This window comes from Sminthopsis crassicaudata, chromosome 6, assembly GCF_048593235.1.
Source record: "Sminthopsis crassicaudata isolate SCR6 chromosome 6, ASM4859323v1, whole genome shotgun sequence".
Lineage (NCBI taxonomy): Eukaryota > Metazoa > Chordata > Mammalia > Dasyuromorphia > Dasyuridae > Sminthopsis > Sminthopsis crassicaudata.
The window spans coordinates 75,446,562-75,458,069 of record NC_133622.1 but is presented as its reverse complement, the minus strand read 5'-3'; positions in this window follow the sequence as shown (position 1 = coordinate 75,458,069).

Below are 11,508 nucleotides of genomic sequence, written 5' to 3'. Positions count from 1 at the left end.
TCAATGCTAACTCTCAAGAAAGAGAGAGCACTAATTTATCTGGGAGATTAGGAAAGGACTCATATAGGAGGTGCCATTTAATTATGCTTTGAAGGACCTCAGGAATCCTATAAAATGGAGAAGAAAGAGCATAGTATGGATAAGAGGGATCACCTAGACAAAGGTACAAGGACAGGAGATGGAATATGAACAGCTAGAAACAAAGAATGGAGGAAGAACTCATACAGGACTTACCCCTACCCTCTTCTTTCTTTTATCCCTTGCTCTCCTATTTGGATTTGATTTGTTCTAATAGATTATCAATGCCTAGGGAACCAATCTGTTAAAAAAAAAAAGCAATAAGTGGTAAAGAGAGCCTAGAACAAGGCTTCTTAAATTTTTCCCACTCATAATCCCTTTTCTCCCAAGAAATTTTTAAGAAACCCAAAATACATACATATATAAAATAGGTATATAAATAAAAAATTTAATGATAGTAAATCATAAAGAAATGTTATTTAAAATGTCCTTGGTAAACATATAATTACATAATTCATTAAAGACAAAAGCAAATTTACATACTAATGAGATGGATGTACTTGTTTATTTTTACATAAAGAATTAGGTGTAATATTTGATACTGCATTTAGAAACCTTTTACTATTGCCAAATTTTTTGCAACCCCCACATTCAGTTACATAACTCTATATGGGTTTACAATCCACAGTTTAAGAAATTTTGGCTTAGAAGATTAGACATAGGGACTTTGACCAAGGCATTCTAGGTAGACAATCTCCCATTTTATAACCAGACTGCGACTTTTTGAGAAACATGGACAATTTGAGATGCTGCTGGATCATCTACGCAAACTCCAAAATAATTTATATGTGGCCGCACATTTTCAAATATTTCCATGTATTTCCTATGGAAACTCCAGAAAGGAAAGAATAGTTTTTCTCCTGTAGGAAAAAACAAAACAAAACTGGAAAGACAGAGGCCCTTGAAGGATGGAAGGGACTTCCAAGGCTATCTTCAATTCCGTGGTTCAAACCTTCCTATTCCAGGATAGCCGATACTCAGAGACATGAAAAGTATTTCAGCAAAAGTTGATGCAGAACAGCTGCTGTATGCAGGTAATCACAGCTGTTGCAAGCTATTCTGCATAAACATAGTGCAGATGGGATAGCACTGTTTAGTGATAGAATATTTCTGTAGTAAAAATAACAGTCCTAGAGGCCTAGGGAAATTGGAATAGCCCTGGCTTTGGGTTCTAGTCCTATCTTTACCATTGTGACTATGGGCAAGTCACTTTATTACACAAGGCAATTTTCTCAATGCCAAGTTAAGGTTAGATAACATGATTGAATCCCTTTCAATTCTAGGAATGCTATAAAGTGATGACTCCTTTAATAATTAATTATTTACCTTCAACTTGCCTCCCTCCCCTCCAAAATACTACAGAAATCCTAAATAAAAATAAAAAGAATCAGTCCTCTAGGAAGCAAGCTACTTTTTCCTAAAGCAAATTGTGTAGAAAGGGGGAAAACACATCAAAAATAATTTTTGTTTTGCAGATCCATAAAGAAAACAACTGGATGTCCAGTTTCTGTTTATTCCTGCCCAGTTGACAGTAAGAATGGCTTAGATAAAACTAGAGTCTTTACAGTTTGTTTTCTGGATTCCAAGTTTCCTCTCTTTGTAGTTATCCACTCCCCAATTCAACCCCATCCTCTCTTCCTCAGCCTTATGATTTTCTACTGCCTCTACTGCTACTAATTAACTCCAGAGAAGATCTGATAACCAGAGGTAGCCATGGTGAGTAGGACAAAGCCTAGGCTCATCATTCTGACTCTGACATTCACTGTCAATATGACTGAGAGCAGTAGTCCAATTCTGTGATACCCAGATTCTTTCTCTGTAAAATGGGAATAATGCTACTAATCCCATGGGTTTCTGTGAGGAGTAAATAAGATAAAGTGTTCTGCAAATCTTACTATATTATATTATTATTATAAATGTCAACTATTAACATCAGTTATGAAGGATTATTGCTTGACTAATTCTTTGGGTGAAACTCATTCATGCAAAAGTATTACCTTAACTTGGCCACTGTTTTAATCTTTTATCTCTAATTTTGAAATGGAAATTTCCTTGTTAAAGGAATTTCAAATGCCAAATATTCGCCAGAAGGTTTTTTTTTTTTTTAAAGGGAGAAAGATTATTAGAGATATTTAGCCATAAAAGGAAAATAAAACCTGAGTTGTTTATTTTAGGGTGACTATTTTAGGGTCCCTTCATAAAAAGATTCTTAGATTATGGCATCAGGATGCCCTTGAGGTGTGGAAGGCAGTGATACAAGACTGCAAGTGCTGGCAGGTTCTATTGAACTGGAGAGGTTTCTACTAGATGTCTGTCCTCCATAGATTAGCCTCATTAAGTTTGGAGAGGCTCAGCAGAAACTTTTGAAAACCCCAGATATAGATGAGTTACACCTGTTTGACTGACAGAGATACTCCTACCAAGAAATGCAGTGAGAGGACCAGATATCTGCTTCCAGCTCTAAATCTTTCTAGCTCTAAATCACATATTGCTAAAAATGAGTAAGGTCAGAAAGGCATTTCCTCTTCAGAAGAGCCCTTGTTCCTTTGAGGAGTAGGGGATGAGCTGGGTTCATACTTTTGAAGACCTACTCCTGGTAGACCTACTTCTGCTGGAAGAAGATACTAACTCCTCTTTATTGTCAACTTCTTCCAAATTCTTGACTTGAGATATATAGACCTACTGGTAAACCCATTCCCTATAGCTTTTCCTTGCCTAAAAATATAAAAAAAAGGTTGGATCCTTGTTGTGCCCATGTTAGTATCCTAGATATCTTAGAATCAGCCGGAGTCAGGATAAGCAAAAGTCTTTATTCTTGGTCTTTTGGGGTCGTCATCAGGGGATTAGATCTAGGAATCTACACACCTCCTTTCTCTCTCTCCACCACCCAAGAATGATCCTGCTTGTCCTACTTCACCCTCTTCCCCTTCTTTTTCTACACCCACAGATCGAGCCAGCACAGAGTTGAGTAGGGTCATCCTCCAAATATTTTAATAGAGAATTGTCCAATTGGTAATTAGCCTTAAGTGCTAGGTTATCTCCGTTAAGTGTATCTGCTCAGTTCTAGCCCTTTACATCTCCCTCTTTCTTTTGTTTTAGAACACAGGTGGTCACACCATCCTTGTCTTCTCAGGGAGGTGAGAACCCCAAAAAGGAGGTGATAACACCCTCCCTGACTTCTCAGGAATGGAAGTGAAAACACCCAAAAGGAGGTGATCATACCCCTCGACTTCTCAGAAAGGGAGATGAAAGCACTAAAAAAGAGATAATCACACCCTCCCCCCCCCCCCGAGATCTCAGGAAGGGAGATGAAAAGCACCAAAGGGAAGTGGGGATTGCTAGTGGGTTTCTGGGCTGAAGGGTCTTGTTAGAGACAGGTGTGCACAAACCCATCAGCATGGGAGGTATTACACAAGCATATAGCAATAACGCACAGGCTATTAGTGATGACTCTCTCCACAGTCAGTGCAGGCTCAATGTGGTGTAACAAACATGAATTGTACATGCAAGTAGTAATAATACAAACAATATAAATCAACCTGGTCTTGTAAAAGATTTCCAGAAGTCCTAGAAGGAGGGTATGTAAACATCAGTCACACATACGCCTTCTTTAGCAGCCAAGAAATAGTCCAAAAACTAGCCTATTATCCATTGCTTCACGTGTCAGGGAACCCAATGATCCCCACAAGTTTTTGAAGTCCTGCAACAGTCTTTTTATATGTTAGGGAATCCAATGATTCCTACAGGTTTTGAAGTCCTGCAACAGTCTTATTCTTTCTCAGAAAATCCAATGATTCCTGAGGGTTTTCAAGTCCTACAACAGTCCTATGATGTCTAAGAGAATCCAATGATTCCTGAGGGTTTTCAAGTCCTACAACAGTCCTATGATGTCTAAGAGAATCCAATGATTCCTGAGGGTTTTCAAGTCCTACAACAGTCCTATGATGTCTAAGAGAATCCAATGATTCCTGAGGGTTTTCAAGTCCTACAACAGTCTTATGATGTCTCAGAGAATCCAGTGATTCCTGAGGGTTTTCAAGTCCTACAACAGTCTTATGTCTCAGAAAATCCAATGATTCCTGAAGGTTTTCAAGTGCTACAACAATCTTATGATGTCTCAGAGAATCCAATGATTCCTGAGGGTTTCCAAGTCCTACAACAATCTTATGATGTCTCAGAATCCAGTGATTCCTGAGGATTTTCAAATCCTACAATAGTCTTATCACATCTCAGAGAATCCAATGATTCCTGAGGGTTTTGAAGTCCTACAACAATCTTTTTATGTCTCAGGGATTCCAATGATTCCTGAAGGTTTTTAAGTCCAACAATTTTTGATGTCCATGAGTCAAACGCCATAACTGCCAGGCTCTTTCAGTGGTGGGCACAGTCAGCAATGGAACCACCCGATGTTTCTTGGGTCTTGTCCTTCATTTTAAGGGTTTGCTCCGTCTCTTTCCAATGGACAAGGCAAATATGGCTCGTTGGCACCCATCTGATTCCTTCTCCATCTGTAGAGATACAAGTAAACCCTCTCCCCCAAGCAGTTAACCTATCTGGTCCCTTCCATTCACCACTTTCTGTGTCTATTCACATGACCTGGCGATTATCTAAAGACAGTAGAGCTGCTTGCACTGGACACTGCTCTTCTGGTGGGTTATAAAACCTGTCTGCTGGAGCCAGTGCGTCTTTTTCAAAGATTAAGAACTTAATAGTATAAAGGGCTAGATTTAGAAGTTCTCTAGGGTTACCTGTGGCTCCCTCTTTCTTTTGTTTTTGGAGGAGCGTCTTGAGGTCTCTGTTTCTCCTCTCTACTATTGCCTGTCCTTGAGGATTAAAAGATATGCCAGTAGTGTGTAAAATCTTATACTGTGCCCCAAAGTGTGCAAAATGTTTAGAAATATATGCAGGCCCATTGTCTGTTTTTATTGCTTGTGGCACACCCATAATTGCAAATGCTTGTATAAGGAATTCAGTGACCACTTGGACTGTCTCTTTTGCTGCTGTTATTGCAAAAGTGAATCCTGAAAAGGTGTCTACCACAATGTGGATAAAAGACAGATGACCAAAAGATTTATAATGGGTCACATCCATTTGCCAAATTTCATTAGGTTTCAAACCACGAGGGTTCTTCCCTGGAGGGAATGTAGGAGCATGGAAAGGAAAGCAAACTGTACAGGCTTTTACAATGCTAACTTCTTCTCTTGTTATTCCAAATTGTAAACATAAAGCTCGGGCAGCCTGATCATATTTAGAATGAGATTGTTGAGTTTCCTGAAATAAAGGAGTATTGGACCACATGGTTAGAAGGCTAGCCTTTGACTTGCCATCAAAAATAGGACCTGGAAGTCCACTATGAGAGTGGACATGCAAGATATAAATCTTACCTGCATGCTTTCTCATTTGCTCTTGAAGTTGTGGTGGCAAAGAATATTGTGGGGATGCCTACCAATTGGGGAATGGTTGAATAATTTGTGGCATATGGAGGTAATGGAATACTATTGTTCTATAAGAAATGATCAGCAGAATGATTTCAGAGGCTTGGAAGGACTTACATGAACTAATGTGAAGTGAAATAAGCAGAACCATGCGATTGTTGTACATGGCAACAGCAAGATTATACAATGATCAATTCTGATGGATGTGGCCCTTTTCAAAAGTGAGATGATTCAGTCCAGTTCTAATGTTCTTGTGATGAAAAGAGCCATCTGCACCCAGAGAGAGAACTATGGGAACTGAGTGTGGATCACATCATAGCATTTTTACTCTTTTTGTTGTTGTTTACTTGCATTTTTTGATCTGATTTTTCTGGTGTAGCATGATAATTGTGGAAATATGTTGTAGAAGAATTACACATATTTAACACATATTGGATTACTTGCCATCTAGGGGAGGGGATGGGGGAAAGGGAGGGAAAAATTTGGAACACAAAATTTTGAAAGGGTGAATGTTGAAAATTATCTATACATATGTTTTAAAGATAAAATAATTTTAACAAAAATGAATACTGAAAATTATCTTTGCATGTAATTGGACAAAACATGTTGTATTTATTTTACATTTTTAAAAACAGGTTAGATGTAATAGAGACCCAAGGTTTCATCTACTCTCCCCTTTTTCTCTTCTTTTGTTTTTGCTGCTGCTGTCCCTACCCAGCATTTCCACCCCTTTCTTTCTCCACACCATTTGGAGCGTTCCCAGCTCTACCTCCATCTAGTCTTAAAGTCCAATATGTAGGAATAAAGGAGGATTTCTCTTTAAGACACACCCTACATCTCCCAAGGGTTCTTGCAGCTAATCTCTAGAGATTTGCTCTATCTGCCCATCTTTCTGCAAAAGGTACTTTGTTTATATATGGAAGTACTCACATTTATAGATGTTTGTTAAATTCAGGGAAAGAAAATATTAAAATTAAAACATTGAAAAATGTTTTATATTCCTTGTTAGAGGTGGCCTTATGATCCTTGAGGATAAAGTTAATTCATTCTACCTACAACTATTCTGGTGAGTCAGTATATACTAATGTGATAAGCAACCCTTCTTGTTTTGACTCATATCCCATGGTGTTAGCTGGGTTTCCAAGATTCCTATTAAAAAGGTATTAGTAGCTTGAACATTTGGCAGCATCCTGTCATTTAGGACCTAGATATTTAGTGCAGATTATATGACCTTTTTGTTCTGCTCTTGACTGCTTATTAGTCATTTTTTGTTTTGTTTCTTTAGACAGTTCATTTGATGTAGGTTTGAGTTCTTCAAAAATTTTTGTTCAGTCATGTTTGACTCTTTGTGACTTCATTTGAGGTTTTCTTGGCAAAGATACTGGAGTGGTTTGCCATTTCTTTCTTCAGTTCATTTGACAGATGAGTAAACTGAGGCAAATGGGGTTAAGTGACTTGCCCAGGATCATACAGCTAATAAGTGTTTAGGTCAGATTTGAACTTGGAGAGATGAGCCTTCCTGATGAGGTGTACTATCCACGTTACTACCTAGCTGCCCTGAAAATTGCTGGGAGATACACACACCTAGTCTGTTTAGCTAACCTGAAGTAGGTTAGGTACATCCTGGGTTGTGAATGAAGTCTTGTGGGTCTGTCCTTTTTCTGAAAGCTACATCATCCCCAAAATTGGAGATCATGGAGTTGCTCTGTCCATTTGTCCTATTGCTACATGACCTGTCCCACAAAAGCCCAGAATTTAGGTTCTTTTTTGAAGGCAGTTAGGTGCCATAGCAAATGGAGCATTGTACCTGGAGTATAGAAAATGTGAGTTCAAATTTAGTTTCAGACACTCACTATGTAACCCTACATAAGTTACTCAATCTCTGTTTGCTCAACTGTAAAACCAGGCTAATCATACTCAACTTCACAGGATTGCTGTGAAGATCAAATGAGATCATATTTGTAAAGCACTTAGCATAGTTCCTAGTATATAGTGGGCTTTAAATAATGTGTATTCCCTTCTCCTTTCCTTTTTCCTCCCCTTTACTTTGTCATTCAGCAGGAAGGTTTCAGTTAGCACAAAAGAAACTAAGCAGTTTCCTCTTTGCCTCAAATATGGAAAATGTCCATCCACATACTACATTCTATACCTTCTGAAGACCTTGGAGATGAAACCATGGGTCCAAAACCTTAGAAAGCAAGTCAATGCTTCTGATGACCAGGCTGCTTCTTTGATCACTAGTTATAATTATAAGCTTCACTGTCTGGATTAGGATATCAATCTTAGGATCACTCTGCTTGGCAGATGTGCCCAGAATTGCCAGACTGAATGATGTACTATCTCAGTAGTAACCTTTTCTAATAAAAGAAGAAGCCATCATTGTCTCAGTGTTCAATACCATTCCATACAATTCCAAACTATGATCCTATATTACCACCCTTTTCCTATTTTTACCATAGATCCACATCATATGACTTTCTGGGATGTTTAGCCTGGAAAAGAAAAGACTTAGAAGGGGAAATGACAGCTATCTTCAAGTATTTGAAGCACTGTCACATAGAAGATTTCTACTTGTCTATGGAGGTTAGAGTGAGGAACAAAGTTGTGGGGGTAGGATGCAGGTCAGGGAGTTATCAAGAAGAAAATTTAGGGCTTTTTTGGTTGGGAACATTACTTTCTTTCTTTTTTTTTTTTTAATTTAAATTGTTTTTTGGAGGCAATCTGGGATAAATGACTTGCCCAGGCTCATACAGAAAATAAGTGTCTGGGTTTGGATTTGAGCTCAGATTCTCCTGATGCCAGGGCCTGTGCTCTATCCATTGCTCTACTTAACTGCCCCTAAGGAAACGTTTCCTAAAAATTAAAGCCATTCCAGGGTAGAATTTGATAAGTAATGAGTTCTTCATCTCTGGAGATCTTTAAGGAAAAAGATTCCTCTTGGATGCTAGAGAGGAGTTTCTTGCTCAGGTATGGATTTGGGCTTGATGGTCCCTGAGTTCCCTTTCATCCCTGTGATTATGTTTAAGTCTATGAAATAATCAGCACAAGCAAGAACTCGCCAGCGTATCATGCTGCTGCTGTTATAATTTCCTGAAAGAGAGAAGTCTGGCATACAACCACAGCTGTGTCCTGGAGTGCTGCTATGGCCTAAGGGAAGGAATGAGTGATCAGTCCATTCAAAGGATCGCTTTGTCTTTTTGTAGGGCAATTCCTTGCCCTAGTTGTGAGGTGAAACCCCTATGACCCTTCTTCTCTCCTGAAAAAGACTCAGAACATTGGCTGATTGTAGACGGGGTCAGAGCAGCTGGAAATGACCAGTGGTGCAATTGGGAGGGATTGATTGGCTTTTTTTTTTTGGACAAATTCAGAAAAAAGAGTAATGTTATGAAAAGAATGGTGAACTCAGGATTTGTAAATCTAAATTTGTATATGATAAAGAATTGGACCAAAATCTAAAAAAAATGAACCAAACCTTGTTCTCAAGGAAATTACAGTAGGTAGAGTATAGAGAAGATGACATAGACATCAATAAATATATATAGGATAAATACAAGTTTAATTTATTAAGGGAAGAACTAGAAAGAACCAAACTTCAAACCCAGGCATTTGAGCTGAATCTTAAAAGGAACTAGGCAGAGGTAAACTGGGGATGCATTCTAGACAGAAAAGGGTTAGTCAGTACAAAGGCACAGAGAAGGAAGAGGGGATATTTTGCATGAAGAACAGGAAGGAGGCCAATTTGGCTGAACTATAAATTGGCTGTGCCAAATTACAGTTAATACAAATTACGAAAAAAAGAATTCACAACAAAAGAAGAGGAAATAAAAGAAATTACTAGAAACCACAAGAACTAAACTGAAAAGTCTCTAGGTAATAGTGGGTGCTGGACCTGGAATCAGGAAGAATTGAGTTCAAAACTGACCTTGGACACATACACACACACACACACACACACACACACACACACACACACACACTAGCTGTGTGACTCTGGGCAAATCACTTAACCCTGCTTGCCTCGGTTTCCTCACCTGGAATGAGGATGGAGAAGGAAATGAGCTGGAGAAGGAAACGGCAAACCATTACAGTATTTCTGCCAAGAAAACCCTAAATGGGGAGGATGAAGAATCAGATGTGACTAAAATAACAACAATAGGGAGCCACTGGAAAATATTGCTTCCTTCCTCTCATTTCCTCCCTATCTCCCTACATCAAAAGCAGAGATACTTGAAGAGAGGGGAAAGAGCCAAGAAGAGGGAGAGATTGAATGTGCTAGGCAGGGCTTTTTAAGCTTTTTCCACTTATGACTCCTTTTTCACCTAAGAAAATTTTACATGACCCTGGTATAGGGGTTTATAACATATGTACGCAAATCAAATATTTACTGATAATAAATCATAATTTTGCAACCTCTAATTTCAATTATGAATCTTCATATGGGGTCATAAATCACAGTTTAACAAGCTGGATGCTGGAGAAATAGAACATTGCTGGAACAAGGTCCCAAAGAAAATATAGGGGATAGGATCAAGAACAGAGATGGAAGAGTTCGTTAGTCTTAGAAAGGAGTGTCACCCAGTGTTAGTGGCAGTTGGGGTGATAGTTCCAGTGATTATGTTATAATATGCTCAAATGCATGCTCCATCTATGATCGACACAATGGATGATTTGATGGTTTGAAATGTGATAGTTTTTAACATCCTCTTTTCATTAGAGAAGTGGTGAACTGTGGGATAGGAATGTTGTATACACTGTTATATATGGTTGTTGTATTGTTTGGTTTTGCTTACCTGTCTTTTATTACACAAGAAAGCTTATGTGTGTGAGTGCATGCATGTATGTGTGTTACATAAACTTTTTCCTCAGCCTTTTTTCCATCAACTCCCCTATTTGTACCCGTAAATTCCTTACCCTCCTTTTCTGGAGAATCTATTGCAAAATGAAAGCATGGAGGAAACTTTGAGCCATCCCCAGTTCTGGCATGATCAAATTAAAAGCAAACTATGATAATCAGGCTTAGTGGATAGAAGCTTAGCTTTGCATTTAAAATTTTAGAGCTTCTCAGCTCTTGAAGGTCTCCAGGACATCATCTAAATGTACTGGTTCTTTTCAGCTTAAGCTACTGAAAGTGAAAGATCATTTAAGCCTTGATCAATTAGGGAACACTATACTATTTGGAATAAGTTCATTGACAGAGAAACTGTAGAATTAACTAAAATCCCTTGATTTTGCAAAGTAAAGAAGTCTTTGGTGATGTAGAAACTGGGAAATGCACTCATTTATACTCTGACCCAACTTTCTTTAATGTAGAAATTCTGTTGAAATATCAATAAACACAGCATTAGTCTGAGGCTAAAAGCAAAGAGAGTTGAATATAGGATGGAAAAGGTCATTCTGTTCATTTCTTTGCCTCTTGGAGGATAGGCTTTTTAAAAACGATCCAGTACAAAATTAACAGCATTCATAGTGTGCTATTGAAAGATCCAGATATATTTGAGCATAGCCTCATCTCTGCTTCCTGAATCACTTAATGTTTTATTATATTCTGAGTGGATGTTTTAGACCAGCCGGATTAGGAAAACATATGGACTCACTGGCTTTTAGAAATAGAATATGATGCATTCTGAGACTACTAGGGAGCCATAATTTTTAGAAATCCTATTAATAATTTAAAGAAAGGAGATTCAAATGAGAATGAGTCTTCATGTTTTGGTAATGAATGAAAGTTGGTTGGGACTTAAAAGTTTGCCAAAAAGGAGTTACATTTGGAATATTTAATATTAATCATTTTATATATAGCAAACATTTATTGGCCCCTTCAGAGCACTGTGGTGGGTTTTGGAGAGATACAAAGTTGAGGTAAGAAACTATCCAGGCTGGTATTAACTAAGAAATAGAGAGAAAGCAGTGGAATAGCTTAGGTATATAAGACACAGTAGTCAATGACAACAGCAATATAATGTTTGATAAATCCCAAGTCTCTAGTTTTTGGGAT